This window comes from Macaca thibetana, chromosome 17 (assembly GCF_024542745.1).
Source record: "Macaca thibetana thibetana isolate TM-01 chromosome 17, ASM2454274v1, whole genome shotgun sequence".
NCBI classification, from domain to species: Eukaryota; Metazoa; Chordata; class Mammalia; order Primates; family Cercopithecidae; genus Macaca; species Macaca thibetana.
Window position 1 is genome coordinate 38,129,958 of NC_065594.1, and position 17,247 is coordinate 38,147,204.

General features: G+C 37.9%; 1 long non-coding RNA gene across 1 annotated transcript in view; it reads right to left on the reverse strand.

The window, feature by feature from the left end:
- Positions 1-17,247, reverse strand: part of LOC126940237 (uncharacterized) — a 95,310-nt gene that overhangs the window by 31,319 nt on the left and 46,744 nt on the right. Inside the window, exon 3 of the long non-coding RNA XR_007720684.1 lies at positions 10,698-10,734. This is a non-coding gene — a long non-coding RNA (uncharacterized LOC126940237). The remainder of the gene's footprint in view (positions 1-10,697; positions 10,735-17,247) is intronic.

The window sequence follows — 17,247 nt, forward strand, 5'->3', positions numbered from 1 at the left end:
CGCGCCCAGCCTACAGTCTCTTAAAGTTTAATTAATGTAGCCTATGAACTAGCAATTCCATTCCTAAACTCTTGCATATGTGCACAAGTGACATGTACAAGAATATTTATTGCCGCTTGGTCCACAACACCAGATAAATGAAAACATCTAAGTGTCAACTGAGAAGAGAATGCTAAAATAATGGAATGGTAAGTGTTCTAAAATAAACTAGAGCTACACACAACAATAAGTCACTCTTAGAAACATGGGATGGTTCATTTTATGTGTCATCATGGCTAAGCTATAAAGCCCAGATCTTTGGTCAAAACCTAGTCTAGATATTTCTGTGAAGCTATTTTTATATGAGATGAACATTTACAATCAGTAGACACTATGTAAAGCAAGTCTCCCCATTCCATAATGTGGTTGGGCCTTATTTAATCAGTCGATAGTCTTAAGAGCAAAGATTGAGGTTTCTCACAAAAGAAGAAATTCTTCCTCAAGACTGCAACATAGAAACACTGCCTGAATATGACTCCAAAAGCACAAACAACAAAAGCAAAACTAGACAAGCGAGATTATATCAAGCTAAAAAAGTCCTGTACTACAAAGGAAACATTCAACAGAGTAAAGAGACGACCTCTGCAATGGGAGAAATATTTGCAAACTACACATGAGATAAGGGGTTAATATCCAAAACATTTAAGGAGCTCAAACAACTAAATAGCAAGAAGTCAAATAATGAGATTTTTTAAATGGGCAAAAGACCTGGATAAAAATTTCTCAAAAAAAGACACACGAATGGCCAATAGGTATATGAAAAATATTCAGTGGTATCTGTAATCATCAGGGAAATGCAAATTAAAACCACAATGAGAGATAACCGTACACTTGTCAGAATAGCTATTATCAAAAAGATGAAAGAAAAAAGGTGTCGGTGAGGATGTAGAAAAAAAAGAAACCTGTATACTGTTGGTGGGAAGGTAAATGAGTGTGGCCATTAAAGCAGTTTGGAGGCTTCTCAAAAAGTTGAAAATAGAACTACCACATAATCCAGCAATCCCACTAATGGATATGCATCCAAAGGAGATGAGATCAATATATCAAAGAGATTATCTTCACTCCCATGTTCATTGCCCCATTATTCAAAATAGCTTATTGAATCAACCTAACTATCCATCAATAGATGAATGAATAAAGAAAATGTGGTATATGAACAGAATAGAATACTAGTCAGCCTTAAAAAAGAAGGAAATCTTGTCATTTGTGACAACATTGATGAAACTGGAGAACATTGGCCTGAGAGAAATAAACCAGGCACAGAAAGACAAATACCACATGATCTCACTTATATATGGAATTTTAAAAAGTCAAATACATAGAAGCAGAGAATGGAATGGTAGTTACTAGTGCCTGGTGGCGGAGGGCAGTGAATTGTGTGGATGTTCGTCAAAGAACACAAAATTTCAGTCAGACAGGAGGAATGAGTTCACGAGACCTATTGTACAACATGGACTATAGTTCATAACATTACGTGAAAATTGCTGGGCAAGTAGATTTTGAGCTTTCTCATTACAAATAAATAAGTGTGTGTGGTGATATAAATATTAACTCAATTTAGCCATTTCACAATGTATACATATTTCAGAACATTGTGTTGTACACCATGAATATATATAATATTTGTTAATTTAAAACAAATAAAAAAGAAGAAAAAAGAAATCCAACCCTGCCTGAGTCTTCATTTCCAGCCTGCTGGCCTGACCTAGACATTTCAGACTTGCCAGTCCTCACAACTGCATGAGCCAATTCCTTAAAATTTGTCTCACTCTCTTTCTCTTGCCCCCACCTCTTTCTCCTATTGACTCTATCTCTGGGGAGAGTCTTGACAAAGACAAAACATAAACATTGGTGCAAAAAAGCATATAAAACTGAGTATAGTGGTACTGCTCTACCATAATTAGAAAGGTCAAAAAGGAGGGAAAACTAAACAATCTAATGTTAGGAATCTATACATATGTGGAAAAATTATCTTAGGAAAGGATAAACACAAATGCATAAATGCATATTATTGTTGTGCATGGAGTCAGGAGAAGAGGCTTCCATTTTACATGTATTTGGTAAAGTTCTGCTTGGTAGGGTGATAGGTTCATGAGTATTTTATTATTATTCTTTATATCCTACATGTATATTAAACAGACTTTTTATAAAGCAAATATTTTATGGTTATAACTTTCTTTAATAAGAAATCTTATAGGCACCTATAAAGGAACATTGTACTGGGCTTTTTTTTTTTTTTTTTTTTTTTGGCTTAGTGACGGCTTTTAACATAAAATATTTCTTCCTGGAAGTGTCTCTCTCTGTTCCTTTTTCTTTAGTAACACTCTTTCCTCTTTTATCCTTGTCCCACATGTATTTTTCACAGCTGCCAATCCATTAACCACTCTGACATATGGATTTAAATGCCCTTCTTATTACACTCTATAGGATCTAATTTCTCTGGGTCCAATTTTCCCAACTCTGTCTCATAACTGGTAGCTTTTTCTATAACCTTTATTTTCAACCCCCTCATCTGGTTGTAATGCCATTCTCCTTTCTCTCATCTTGCCCAAACTCTGAACTATGTCCCGGGAGAGTGCTGTATCCCCTGTTGTCTCCTTTGGCTTTGATTCCTTCTCCTCTTAACCTTATTCTTTTGGTTAAGCAATTCTTCTGGCCAATAGTTTGCATCTGTGCCCTTAAATTTCTTTCCTTCAATTCTCTCTTTGACCTTCTCTAATCTGGCTTTTACCCACTTCACTCCATTGAAATACAGAACTACCAATTACCTCTTCCTCAGGGGCTAAGCCTCCTGGCCTCTGTGCCAACCTTAGCCTCCTTGACCTTACAGCTGCCTTTGATCTTGTCAAACACTCTCTCTGGGTCAACTGATGGCTCCCACAAGGGCCAGCTGAAGCAGCTGGCTGTCCAGGGCATATTGCACGCTGTAAAGTAGCTCCCAGCTAAAGGGGGGAGCCTTGAGATGAGAATCAGTTTTATCATTTGAATGCTGAATGAAGGATTGATCGAGTACGCTGAAGTAACCTTGAGGAAAGAAAGAGCTGCCAATGATTAGAAAATGCAGACCTTCTTTCAAATAATTTTACAGCAATTTAACAAATAGCAGTATAAAATAAAATTTCTGAAGGAATTTGAATTGAGTCCAAAGTTCACTGTAAAAACTTGTCCCTTTTTTTTCTGAGTAGCACACTTGAGTTTTAGTTTTATAAGTAAATATATGAGCAGCGTATTTGGGGTTTCTGGTTGGTTTTTTTAACTTAGATTTAGAAAGAGCTAGAAATAATATTTTCTTCTCTAAAATCACACTTAAAAATTTTTTCTCTCGACCCTTATGGTATGTTATCACTTATTAAGACTGGATGTATTATTTATAGTACAATCTGAGTATCCATTATCTAAAATGATTGGGACCAGAAGCATTTCAAATTTTGAATTTTTTCAATTTTGGAATATTGCATATACATAATGAGATACTATGGGGATGAAAACCCAGTTTAAACATAAAATTCATTTATGTTTCATATATACCATATACACATAGCCTGAAGGTAATTTTATATCTTTTATTTTTATTTTTTTATTTTTTTTGAGACAGTCTCACTCTGTCACCCAGGCTAGAGTGCAGTGGCACGATCTTGGCTCACTGCAACCTCTGCCTCCCAGGTTCAAGAGATTCTACTGCCTCAGTCTCCCAAGTAGCTGGGATTACAGGCACCTGCCACCATGCCTGGCTAATTTTTGTATTTTTAGTAGAGATGGGGTTTCACCATATTGGTCAGGCTGGTCTTGAACTCCTGACCTCGTGATCCACCTGCCTCAGGCTCCCAAAGTGCTGGGATTACAGGTGTGAGCCACTGAGCCTGGCCTTTTTTTTTCTTCTTCTTCTTCTTTTTTTGGTAAAGATGGGATTTCACCAAGTTACTCAGGCAGGTCTTGAACTCCTGAGCTCAAGGGATCCACTGGCCTTGGCCTCCTAAAGGGCTGGGATTCCAGGTGTGAGCCACTGTGGCCAGTCTATCCAATATTTTTTAATAATTTTGTGCATGAAACAAAATTTTGACTGCATTTTGTCTGTGACCCATCACGTGAGGTCATGTGTGAAATTTTTCACTTGTAGCATAAAGTCGGTGTTCAAAAAGTTTTGGATTTTGGAGGATTTCAGATTTTAGATTTTTGGATTAGGGATGCTCAACCTCAGTGGTGGTTTGAATTTGCATGCATTGATAGTCTGCCCTTGGACTTTCAAGATAGCTTCTCACAACGTATCTCCAAATCACAACTGCTGATTTATTTCTTTTTCTTTTTCTTTGTTTTGAGATAGAGTCTCACTCTGTTGCCAGGTGGGAGTGCCATGGCACAATCTCGGCTCACTGCAACCTCGCCTTCAGGGTTCAAGTAATTCTCCTGCCTCAGCCTCCTGAGTAGTTGGAACCACAGGCACGCGCCACCATGCCCAGCTAATTTTTGTATTTTTAGTAGAGATGGGGTTTCACCATGTTGACCAGGATGGTCTCGATTTCTTGACCTCGTGATCCGCCTGCCTCAGCCTCCCAAAGTGCTGGGATTACAGGCGTGAGCCACCATGCCCGGCCGATTTATCTTTCTAACTTTATACAGTTTAGTTGAACAGGACCCTTTGCTCTCCCTTATGCCTTTGTTTTCCCTCTTTGGTAGCTCAGTTCCTACAGTTTTTGTCTGCATTTTTTTTTCCCTCTGACTGAAAGACTTCTTCGCCCTAATTTCCACTGGTCAAAATTCCTCTCATTATTTGACTAGCATTAGTACTCAGTTTGTACCTTCCCTGACCTTATTTTGTTTTATGTACTTGTCATATTAGTTTTTTAACTTTGTATTTCGAAATACTTTCAAACTCACAGAAAAGTTACAAAAATTATACTGAACATAATACCCCTTGCACAGATACATTCACATTTGCAATATTTGTTGTACCTTTTCTTTTTTCTGTGTATGTTACGTATATTTCCTTCCTGAACTTCTTTTGAATAGGTTGCATATGTCACGCCCTTTTATTCCTTAATATTTTAGTGTGTATTTCCTAAGAATAAGGCTATTCATTAATGTAACTGTGGAGATTTAACAATGATATATACCTTTTTTTTTTTTTTTTTTTTTTTTTTTTGAGACGGAGTCTCTCTCTGTCGCCCAGGCTGGAGTGCAGTGGCGCTATCTCGGCTCACTGCAAGCTCCGCCTCCCGGGTTTACGCCATTCTCCTGCCTCAGCCTCCCCAGTAGCTGGGACTACAGGCGCCCGCCACCTCGCCCGGCTAATTTTTTTTTGTATTTTTAGTAGAGACGGGGTTTCATTGTGTTAGCCAGGATGGTCTTGATCTCCTGACCTCGTGATCCGCCCGTCTCGGCCTCCCAAAGTGCTGGGATTACAGGCTTGAGCCACCGCGCCCGGCCGATATATACCTTTTAAGAAAGCAGTCTATATTCTAACTTTGTTCATTGTTCTACTAAAGTCCTTTATGATATTTACTTTTACTTCCAATGCAGAATCCAGTCTAAGATCACATGTTGTACATAGATTGCATTTATTCTAAGTAATGCCATGTATCACTGCAACTAGTAAGCTCTCTGGGATTAGTCATCTTAAGAACATATAAATATCCTGCTCTTCATCACACTCTTCTCCATAGATTTAGTGACCATTGATGATTCTTGCCTGAACCAATGTTTACTACGATAATTGCAAAATGATGAATTTCCGACTCCACTATCCTATCTATATTTATCTGTCTAAAATAACCTATAAGGAAGGGCCCTCTTGTTTCCCATTTTTATTTACTATCTAATTCTTTTCAGTATAGACTCATAGATTTCTATTTTCTTTTCTTTTTTCTTTTTTTCTTTTTTTTTGAGACAGAGTCTCGCTCTGTTGCCCAGGCTGGAGTGCAGTGGTGCAATCTTAGCTCACTGCAAGCTCCCCTCCCGGATTCATGCCATTCTTCTGCCTCAGCGTCCCGAGTAGCTGGGACTACAGGTGCCTGCCACCACGCCCAGCTAATTTTTTTTGTATTTTTAGTAGAGACGGGGTTTCACTGTGTTAGCCAGGACAGTCTCGATCTCCTGACCTCGTGATCTGCCTGCTTCAGCCTCCCAAAGTGCTGGGATTAGAGGCATGAGCCACCGCGCCCAGCCAATTTCTATTTTCTTTAATGAGTTATGTCCTTATTTACATTTATAATTAAAATCGTTCTGTATACATCTTCAAGCTGGCTTCTAGATCCTTTCAATATGTCCACAAATTTTTTAATTACTTCCTCACTTTCTGGTATAACAGAATGGTCCAGGCTCATCTTGGACCTTCCCTGCCCCAGTCCTGAAAGTAGCCATTTATTTATTTGCATCACACACATTATTATAAAACCTGCCATATGCCAGGCACTCTGCTGGGCTCCACAAACATGGTGATGGGCCATAGTAGACACTGTGCTTTTCCTAATGGAAGTAGATGAGACAGACATTAATCTTTTTGTTTCTCCATGCCTCACACTCATTTACCCTGTTGTTGTGAAGTACACAAATTTCTCACCAATTGAATTGAAAGGTATTGGAATGAGTCTTAAGTTACCTTCTAATAATCTCTAAATTTCTCTCTTGTCTAAATCTAGGGCACTGTGATCTTGCATTCTATAAGAAATAACTCTCAGTCAAAGGCCATTTTTGGCCAGCAGAGAAGGTTGTTGTAGAGAGCTTCTGTCCCAGGATTGGAGCCCACTTCTGTGCCTCCTGCTCACCTGCTCCAGGGCCCACTGCAAGGCACGATGCTGGGTAGAAGACACATAGTGTTGGCTATCAGGAACACAGGGCACTGAATCGAAACTTTGAGGAGGAGAAAATAATGCCCAAGTCAGAGATCTGGGTTACTCAAGACTAGTATTGTTGAAAACCACAGCTTCCCCAGGTCCCATATTGCATGATTCTCCATCTTGCTACATGTGCTACAATCACATAGGCTTTCTTTCCATCCCTCGAAAAAGCCAAGCTCCACCCCACTCCACTATACCACAGCCAAGAGTCTCTGCGCTCTCGTCCACACTGTGCTCATCTTTCACATTTATAACAGCTATTTCTGACCATTCCAACAAGACCCTTGCTCACCTTGTTCATTCCTTTAACATTACCTTTACAGTCAGCAATACAGAACCTTGAAGAACATAACAGGGAGCTTGGATTTTTATTCAAGGGCAATAGACTTTGAAAAAACCGAACCATCATAACATTTAAGATAATCGACTATAGATGTACCCTCTCACTTGAGCTAAGAAACTTAACAACCTAGAAGAAAATGTTAGTACTCTCACCTCTATAATCTAGAAGGCTTGCTTGCAATCTGAAAAACTAGAAATGAACAAATCATTGCACACACATTCAAAATAAATGAAATGTCCCATGGTGAAGCTTTAAGCAGAACCTCCTGTCTTATTTAGGGATGCTACTTCCTGCTTTGGTCATGCTGTTTGAAAGTTATTAGTGCGACCGGTAGGTACAACTCAGGGGCTTTTGAGAATGTAATTTACAACATTTAATATAGATGAAATGTGAATGCTTTTCATACCCAGTTGTGCATAGCTGAATGCATAAGGGTGGAGGGCCGAAAAAGTGTATTTGTGCTAGCAGTGCTATATCATAAAGACCTTTCTTTATCTCCAAAACCCCACCCTCTTCTCTTATTATCTGGAAAGTAGTGGGGGACAGCAAAATGTTCCAGAAGAAATAGTATCTTTGGAGACTTTTAATCATCTAAAATTTGGGAGTTTGAGATCTTTAAAAATTGTTATCAATTAATCTGGAAATTGAACAGTAAAATAATCAAATTGTGATTGCTTTAGTCACCTACAGATAAAAGCATCTATTACTAAGATTTGAGGGATTTGCTCTTTAAAACATTAGATGAAAAAAAGACTTGCATAGAATTTTGTATTATTTCAATTATAAAAGCAATACACAAAATAAGCTGATATCTCAAATTGCAAAAATAATGAAATAAGATAAATTTGCTATAACCTCACCATCCAAATGTACTAGCAACTATTATCATTTTGATATGTGAATGGAGAATTAGGGCCAGACTGTAAAGAGAATTCTACAATCTGACTTTTGTCCTTAATTTCTATTCTGAGCATTTCACCTTGTCATTAAATAATCTTCAAAGCCATAATTTTTAGTGCCCACATGTAATTTCAGCCTGGGCATACACCTGATTTATTTAACAACTTCCTTGTCTTTGCAAATGTACGTTGTTTCCAATTTTTACTTATAATGAATAAGGTTGTAGATTTCTGGTTTTAAAAATGTCAGACTGATCACACACACTTTAGCCCTCTGCTTCTCCAAACCCTGCTAAAATACCAGAAAGGGGGCATTAATCCATAAGGAAAAAAGATAGTGTAAAGGAGATCTCAGCAAATTAAAGATTTCAGTGTATATTTGGAAGATAAAAATAGAGGAGACCTCAGCAAGTTAGAGATTTTAACACATTTTTTGGAAGACAAAGAATAGAGAGGAGTAACTGACTTCGCAGAAGCCTGCAGAGGGGTTCCAATGAGAAGCCAACAAATTGGTACTAATGAACACTGAGAGGCACAGCTCTTCAAAATATGTTGCTATTTCTTCCCTATAAACAACCCTTCTAAATATCTCTCTGCAATACCTAGTCAGGAGTGACAATGCATTTCTAACCTTGATCAAATTATGAATCCATAAGCTCTCACAGGGCCATGTGTGAAGTCAAGTAGTCAGAAGAAGAGACTGAGTCAAGTAGTCAGAAGAAGGAAGACAGTTGTTGGTCACTGGTGATTTGGGGAGGACGTTTATTTACAATGCACAGTTGAAAACAGGGAGTAGGTGCATCTTGCACTTTCATCTTCTCCCACTCCTTATCCCTCACTATGCAATTTCTGATGAGTTCTCACTTTGATTTATAAGGCCACAACTTGCCTTTTCAGAATAAACACATATTCCAGTCTACAACTCTCTGGAATTTCATTCACTAGACCACAGCTGTAAGCCCATTGCCCTTTTTATTGTGTGCAATGTAGATTCTATATATCTCATGTTATTCAGTGCATATATTGAAAATGTTTGAACATATAATTTATTAAGTCACGGTAGGAAATGTAAGTCTTTTTATATGACTTCCAAAGTAGCCCACCTTATACCAGCAAGTTTAATAAAAACTTCTGATGGACAAAATAAGTAGCTCTTATTATATTCAAATCTGGGTGCTTTGTTTTTTTTTTTGTTTTTTTTGGGTTTTTTTTTTTTTTGACACTTTTCCCTGGTGTAGGTAACACCAGACTTGAAGACTTCCTACCTCCATGCTATCATAGCTCTTCTATTACTGCATTTATCACTTCGCATTGTAATTATTTGTTCACAGAACTGTCTCATACACTATCCTATGAGATCGCTGGAGTCAAAAACCATATTTTTATTCCTTCAACACACATTTTTTGCACCTGCTACATATTACACAGTATAATAGGAATAAGAAATACAATGATGAACAAGATAAAGGAAACATGGCTTATTTAGGCAAATGCAGTGTGGTCTGAGCCCCAGACTCATGTGTTAGTTGGCTGTTGCCACAGTAATGCTATATAACCATCCCAAAGGTCAGCAGCTTACAAAAGCATTCATTCTCATGCCCATGGGTCTGCAGGTTCTCTCTACTTTGCTTGATCTAGGCTAGGCTCCAGTGGGAGGTTCTACTTCAGACTGAAGTTTGTCTGGGCATGGTTCCTCACTGTGAGTTGGATTCAGGTCGAAGACACTTTTGTGCTAATTCTGGGGCACAGGCTTCTCAGAGCATGTTCTCTGCCTGGTGAATCACTAGAGCACAAAATGTCAAATACATTATAAGCCTCTGCCCCATGATGTTCGTTAACTTTCCATTGGCCAAAGCAAGTCCCATGTGCTCAATGTCCATAGTGCAGGAAAGGCTCATTGTAGGAAAGTACTGCAAAGTCATATGATAAAAGATATAGATGTATAATTCTAATACATCTATATTGTATTGTCAATATAGATAGGTTGGTGTCAAGAATTGCAAAAGATAGGCCAGGCACGGTGGTTGCCACTTGTAATCCCAGCACTTTGGGAGGCTGAAGCGGGCAGATTGCTCGAGCTCAGAAGTTCGAGACCAGCCTGGGCAACATAGTGAAACCCCATTTCTACTAAAAATAAAAAATTAGCCAGGCATGGTATGCATGCCTGTAGTCCAAGCTACTCAGGAGGCTCAGAAAGTCAAGGTTGCAGTGAGCCAAGATCACACTACTGTATTCCAACAGAGTGAGATCCTAAGAAAAAAAAATTGCAAAAGATGATTCAACCTGCTGCAGATTACTTTTTTTGGTTACAAAATACAGAGTACATTGTACTCTGTAATGTTCCTCTTTAAATACTCTTTGCATTTACAAAGAACTGGCTCAGTATTCATTGCACTAGTCTTCTGTAAGCTTTATAAACATAGTGATCCTGTATATTTTATTCACTAATTATTCACCAAGTTATCCTTGACACATAGCAGATGCTCAATAAATTAATATTGCATTAAATTGAATTGGTAAGTGTTATGACAGGGAAATGCAGAGATCTAATAGATAATACAGAATAGAGTTTCTTAGTATCACCTGCTCCTTAGAATCAGCTGGGTCCAGTGTGCTGGCTCTGAAAAATAAAAATTAAAGGAAAAAGAATCACCTGGAGAACTTTCACAACTCTCTACACCTGTGCCTCACCCAGGACAATTAAAGCAGAACTTCCTGGTCTAAATAACGAAAAGTGGAGCCTAGGCCTTGTGTATTTCAAATGCATACCAGGTGATACTGATATGCAGCCAGGCATGAGAATCACTGACCTGGGGAAAACTTACTCAGATTTAGGCAGTCAGGGAAGACTTCCTGAAGGAAGCAGTAGTTAAGTAGAGGCTATATGTGAACTGATAAGTAGATACTGGGCCCAGCAGGGGCTGAGGATAGGTGGGAGAGGTTTGTAACTGAGGAAGCTGACTGTGCAGATGCACTGAGATAAGAGCGAGCTCCTTGCCCTGATGTCAAGATCACAGTATGCTAAGCGAGGTAGAACCTAACAAATGTTACTCTAGGCAGAATTCTTAGATAAAACGACCAGAAAAGCTTAGGATTTGAGGGGAAAACTTCCCGACCAGGAGGCAGAGGTTTCTCAGGAAAGGCTCTGCCTAGCCTGAGTAACTTCCCTTGGCAGCTTGCCAGGGTGAAGCTTTTGTTTAGCACAGCTTTTGCCCGAGTTTATTTTTGTAGCTGCTGCTGTTATGCTGAACTCTTTCCAGCTATTCTTTGTTTATGTAACTCTCTAGGCAGCCATCTAATTTCTAGGATATGACAATCTTTCCACATAACATTTTTGTTCATGACTGCTGACTTACATTTTAATATTAAGCAGGCAGAGCTTTTTTTTTTTCAAATATCAATATAAAAAATATTTATACCAAAAACATTTCCGCTTTTTAAATATCTGGTCTTCAAGCTGCACTTCATGTAGCTCAATATTCTCCTCATACAGTTCCATATGAATTCATTTCAGATTCTTTTATCAGCAAAAGCTTGCTGTTCTTGTCAAAATGACTTACTTTCTTACATTTGATAATGACAAATATTTATCCATCATGTTTTACTTCTTGTCTTATTTTCCAGGAAACTCAGAGCTAAAATTGCAGAATTCAGTATTAGCCCAGGTTGGAGAGCGTCATTCTCTTTCCTAACAGATTTTAATTCTTTTATCTTTTGCACCTCTATGTGTGGCTTCTACAGTACTCTACCTTAAATACTTTTTTGAAGCAAGATTACACATTACCAGGTAAATTACTCAGGCTTCTTATTAGTTGCTACGGCAAATACAAAGGCATATGACTCATTCACTGTCCAGGAATTTTCAATCCACTATATATTCAGAGACAAATTTTCTCTACAAATAAATGTGTTAATGAAAGGCTTATGATTTTTAGGCCTCAAATTATCTCTGCAATAGGCCTAAAACTAAATGTGTGTTTTCTTGTAGTCTATCTTAGATAACTATTTATTAAAATTTCTCCATGTGCTGAATATTCTTTTCTAGAAAGACATGTACAGATATACACACATGTGCAAAGGTAGACCCAGTTAATATTACCAACGTAACATTGTGAAGGCTGACAAATATGAAATTTTTATTTGTAGCAGTTCCATTTGGAAGGTACATGGCACTAACAATAAAATAGTAAATGCATAAATAATTGCTGTCTGATGACTTTTTGCAGCTTTCCAGAGAAAATGGCATCAATTGAAATTAAGTAATTTTGAACCCTCTCATTTTGCAAGAGAGAACAAAATCGAAGAAAACTAAGTATTCTAAGGAAGATATGACTACAGAATTAAATAAAACAGGGACTTTCCAAAGATAATTAGGCCATTCCAGATCCCATCATAAGGAGTATCTTCCCATCCACCTCCTTCCAATAAGAATCACAATTTTTAAAAACCCTTTAAAAAGTATTTCTTGTCACAGTTCTACCTTCTGAATCCAATTAGTAATTTTATCACTTCATTTTATTAACATCTATTAATCTTGAAAAACATAGTACTGGCATTCTATTAATCTCTTTCTGGTCTGTACAAGGGAGAAAGCTTCTTATTTCTATTTACTAGTGTGAAAGAAAAAGATTTAAAGCAAGACACTTAGCATAGAAAACTCAAACTTCCACCTAAATAAGCAGTTACAGAAAAGCAGATGCATCTAGATTGCATTGGTAAACAGTGTTCTGTTATAGACCAATCAATACAGTTAATGCTAATTGTAATGTACTTTTGTCAAAATTGCACTTTGTCTTAATTTCTGATTTATGGCATTTTCCATAAAGTACTTCTGAAAATCTAGAGCTTATTGCAATCAGTACCTACTAATGGGAGACTGACAGGATTGAAATAACATTCTAACCTGAGTATTCAGATATCAGGTTCAATATTCCTGTTGATTCAGAAAGAGCTAATGTTTACTAAGCCATCCCCCACCAGCCCCAGACTTCCTGTAACAGCATAAAATACCAGTTAGTCAAGACCAACAGGTCTTGACCCCAGCCACATTTATAGAAAATACCAGAAGCACTTTTCTCAAGAGATAATATCCTTTACAACTGCCTATAGAAATATTTACAATGCATCGTGGAGTGCATTGATCATTTTGTTCAATAAATTGTGCATTTATAAAATAGAACAAAAATTAAAATTCAGTTTTACTATTACAAGTGAATGGTTCTGTGGTTGTTCCTTATATGTCAGGTCCAGTCCTTGGGACAAGAGAAGAACTGTAAGATCTATCTCATATTGTTCTAAAGAAATTGGAAAGTTTCAGAGCTTCCTGCTTCATCTGTAAGTAGAAGAATCTTGCTAGATCCTTCTACTACCCAGTATCATGTCAGACTACTGCAAGGCACCAGCTTGTGCTGGGCAGATTTTTCTTTCTCCAGTCTTTTCCTTCTCTCACTCCCTCTCACTCTCTCTCTTCTTCTCCTGATCGTTTCCCACTCCCCTCCCCTTCTTCCTTCCCTCGCTGGCTCCCTTTCTTATTCTATTTATAAAGTATCTGGTTCTCATTTACCTCTATAAACATTTTTGGCTAGATAATTCACATCCTTTGGGGGGATTTAAAAAAACTTAGCAAAATGCCAGGTTCTGTACTAAGACATTTATGGAGGAGAATCTAATAATTCTCTGTAGCTGTCCTTCCCAGCATGGTATGAAAATGCATTCAGTAGTTTAATTTTCTTTTCTTTTCCTTCTTGTTGCCAGAATTATTTATTGCTGAAAATTGAGGAATTGTATTATAGTTATTATTTCTTTTGATCGGTTTAAAATTTTAGTTTGATAGAAATCTTAAAGAAAAAAAACTCACGAAGTTTAAATGTGGTTTGGAAAAGCAGCAGAGGGATTTGAAGAGAACAGATCTGATGAAAAAGAAAAATGTTTTAGCATTTTCAACCATCCAGAGTAGAATCATTGAAAATCAGGAAGTCTCAGAAGGAAACTGCAACAAAGTAAAAAGGTTTTATGAAAGAATACATAGCTATTTCGAGAGCTGTGTTGGAAAGGATAAGATGATATTTTTTATCTGAGGCTATAATGAAAAGACCAGAATTACAGGTGCAATGCCTCTGTGGGAATCAAATTTTTTCCATGACAACAAACGAGATTTCCATCTTGGCTAAACATCTTGAAAAGATGTGGAAATACAGAACCGATCATATAGAGTTGATTCCATCACCATTTGTGGATAAACAATATGTAACAGAGGACCAGTGTTACAATGTTAATTGAAAACAGTCCCCACAAAATAATCTGAATGATGACTAGAGCTGAAAGTTTCCCAGGCTATGACTATAGACAAATGACAACTGACATGAAATAAGCAGAATACAGCACAACCTTTTTTTTTTTTTTTTTTTTTTTTTTTTTTCCCCCCTCCGATACAGAGTCTCATTCTGTTTTCCAGGCTGGAGTGGAGTGGTACAATCTCGACTCACTGCAACCTCCCCCTTCCGAGTTCAAGTGATTCTCCTGCCTTAGCCTCCTTACTAGCTGGGACTACAGGCGTGGGCCACCACTCCAAAATTTTTGTATATTTAGGAGAGATGGGGTTTCACCACGTTGGCCATGGTTGATCTCGAACTGCTGGTCTCAAGTGATCCACACGCCTTGGCCTCCCAAAGTGCTGGGATTACAGACATGAGTCACCGCACCTGATCATTTACAGCACAATCTGTTAATCCTTACTATCTGTGGAGATTGTTCTACCATCCATTCTATGGCCATGAGTACTGTCAACAGCCAAAGTGAATATGAACAGACAGTATCTTGTGTTGAGGGAAACACACAGGGACTACAGGTGAACTTTACCTCCTCTGCTCTTCCACTAACTAGTCAGTTGATGTTGAGGAAGCCTGATAAGCTCCCTGTCTCTTTGCTTCTTGTTTTCAAGTAGGAATAACAATTCTGCCTTCTCTACTGCCTTACTGGGGTGTTATTGAATATCAAATGATGTGAAAGAAGTAGAAAGAACTTTAGAAATATTGAAAGCACTTATAAACATACAGCATTATTAGTATTTGTTGATCAAAGTTGCCAGAGTTTATTCTCACATTTGCTCAAGGCTCAGCTTTTATAGCAAAATATGCCATTGATAGTAGATTTATTGTCTTCCAAACTTTATATCAACACATTCTTACTTTAAAAAGAGCAAATTGAGACGGTTGTTGCAAAGGGGTACTTCTCTTTTGTTCTTGTCTTACTGAAAGTGCAAAAGTCCTATGTAGAGTTTAATTGTGAATTTTTGTGAGTACATAGTTGGTGTATATATTTATGGGGTACATGAGATACTTTAATACAGCCATGCAGTGCATAATAATCATATCAGGGGAAATGGGGTAAACATCCCATCAAGCATTTTTCTTTTCTGTTACAATCCAATTATACTCTTTTAGCTATTTTAAAATGTACAATTAAATTATTATCCACAAGTCACCCTGTTGTGCTATCAAATACTAGGTTTTACTCATTCTATGTTTTTGTACTCATTAACCATCCCCACTTCCCCCCAGCCATCTGCCAACAACCCTTCCCAGGCTCTGGTAATCATTCTTCTACTCTATATCTCCATGAGTTCAATCGCTTTTATTTTGATGTTCCCACAAATAAGTGGGAGTTTGATATATATATATATATATATATATACACACACACACATATATATATACACATATATATATATATATATATATATATATATATATATATATTTTTTTTTTTTTTTTTTTTTTTTCTGGAGACAGAGTCTGGCTCTATCGCCCAGGCTGCAGTACAATGACACAATCTCAGCTCACTGCAACCTCCGCCTCCTGGGTTCAAGTGATTCTCCTGCCTCAGAGTCCCGAATAGCTGGGGACTACAGATGTGTGTTACCACACCTGGATAATTTTTGTATTTTTAGTAGAGACGGGGTTTCACCATTTTGGTCAGGATGGTTTCAATCTCTTGACCTCGTGATCCTCCAGCCTCGGCCTCCCAAACTGCTAGGATTACAGGTGTGAGCCACAGTGCCCAGCCTATAAAATGCTTTCAGGTAGTCTTCTTAGGGTATAATCTTCTTAGTATTCTACAACCTTCTTGTACTTAAATACGGATATCTTTCTCTAGGTTTGGAAAGTCCTCTACTAACGTTTGACCCCTATCTCTTTCTCTACCTCTTTTTAAAGTCCAATAACTCTTAAATTTGCCCTTTCAAGTCTATTTTCTAGACCCAGTAGGCATGCTTTACTGTTTTTTTTTTTTACTTTTGTCCCCTCTGTGTATTTTTAAATGGCCTGTCTTCAAGTTCACTAGTTCTTCTGCTTGATCAATTTTGCTCTTAAGAGACTGATGCATTCTTCAGAATATCAATTGCATTTTATGAACTTTAGAATTTCTGCTTCTTAATTATTTCAATCTATTTGTTAAAATTATCTGATAGAAATCTGAATTCTCTTTCTGCGTTATCTTGAATGTGAGTTTCCTCAATACAGCTATTTTGAATTATCTGTCTGAAAAGTCACATATTTCTGTTTCTCCATAACTGGTCCCTGGTGCCTTGTTTAGTTCTTTTGGTGAGGTCATCTGGATAGTCTGGATACTTATAGATGTTCATAGGTGTCTTAGCAAGAAACAATTAGGTATTTATTGTAGTCTTTGCAGTCTGGGCTTGTTCGTGCCCATCCTTCTTGAGGAGATTTTGTAAATATTCAAAGTAACTTTGGCCCCAAGCCCAATAATGCTATGGTTCTTGCAGACTCATAGAGGTACTGTGTTGGTGGGTCTTGGATAAGATTCAGAATAATTCTCTGGATTACTAGAGACTCTGGTTCTTTCCCCTTTCTCAGAATAATTCTCTGGATTACTAGAGACTCTGGTTCTTTCCCCTTTCTCCCAAACAACCGAAGTCTCTTTCTCTGTGCTAAGCCACCTGGAACTGGGAATGGGGGCCACAAGCACCACTGTGGCCACCACCACTGGAACTGCAGTGGTTCAGACCTGAAGCCAGAACAGCACTGGGTCTCGTCCAAGGCCTACTGTAACCACTACCTGGCTACTACCTATGTCTACTCAAGTCCCTAGGGCTCTACGATCAGCAGGTGGTAAA